Raw genomic sequence first — 1,598 nt, forward strand, 5'->3', positions numbered from 1 at the left:
GAGATCTACCAGTGGTTGATATTTCAATAGTTTAGAATAGTAGCAAGTATCCATATACAGGTCAAAACAGCAGCCCACCTCAAAGATGGCCTACATACAGATTTCATAACCTCATTTACAATTACGATGTCAGGAGTATTTGGGATATTTTTAAAATAATCACTGTCAGATGTGTTATGATGAAACCAGTTAAATCATACAGTGCTATGCTTGTAAATCTTACTATCATGTCCACAGATTACCTTTCGCAGGTCCTTTGCAACCAGATCAACCAGACGCACACACACACACACACACACACACACACACACACACACACACACACACACACACACACACACACACACACACACACACACACACACACACACACACACACACACACACACACACACACACACACACACACACACACACACACACACACAGCTATATATATATATATATATATATATATATATATATATATATATATGTGTAAGAAAAATATACAAAGGAAACAAAAGTAAGGAAATTATAAGTTTCTTAATAACTGCAAAACAATAGTTGGTCCCAAACAGTGTTGGGTGTAGGCATAATGCATTACTAAGTTATTAATTACTGTTTACTGTAGAATTTACTTTTCCCTTGAAAAGTACCAAAGAATTACTCTAATCTGTCATTTAATTAGTTACTTCTGATGTAATTGCATTAAATACTGTAGACTATAAACAATTCTATATTAGGCTATAAAATAGTTGATTTAACATCAAAATGTAACGTCTAATGTTAAAACGGTAACACTTTACAATACGGTTCATTAGTTAACATTAGTTAACTACATTAGTTAACATGAACTAATAATGAACTGCACTTATACAGCATTTATTAATCTTTGTTAATGTTAATTTCAACATTTACTAATACATTATTAAAAGCTTGTTAACATTAGTTAATGCACTGTGAACTAACATGAACAAACAATGAACAACTGTATTCTCATTAACTAACACTAACGAAGATTAGTAAATACAGTAACAAATGTATTGCTCATTGTTAGTTCATGTTAGTTAATCCATTAACTAATGTTTAACAAATGAACCGTATTGTAAAGTGTTACCGTTAAAATCTATGTTTTTAATGTAACTTAATGTAATTTATGCAATGTTATATTATTTATTTGAAATAAAAAGAGAAGTTTCATGTCTGTTCTTGTATTGAACTGGTCGAGGTTAATATGTGATTTAGAAAGTAATTAGCAATAAGTAGTGCAATACTTTTTAGAGAGAGTAACTGATATAGTAATCTAATTACACTGTTGAAAATGTAATCAGAGGCGAATAATTATTTTTTTTAGACTAACTTAAAAATGTTATTTATTATCACTATAATTAATATATAGTATATTATCAAATATTATACTTTTTTTTCTTTTTTCAACTGGAACATCTGTAATGAGCTTAGCCTGTGATGTCACCCAGGGAACTTTGTGAATGTTTTTTGGACAGGCGCACACAGTGAGGGGGATGTTAAAGTCTGTTTGTCTTTGTGAATCACCGCACCCTTGCAAACTAGACGATTACTAATTCAGCACGGACTGTATAATTGGACCAACAGGG

Source organism: Chanodichthys erythropterus, chromosome 4 (assembly GCF_024489055.1).
Source record: "Chanodichthys erythropterus isolate Z2021 chromosome 4, ASM2448905v1, whole genome shotgun sequence".
Classification (NCBI taxonomy): domain Eukaryota; kingdom Metazoa; phylum Chordata; class Actinopteri; order Cypriniformes; family Xenocyprididae; genus Chanodichthys; species Chanodichthys erythropterus.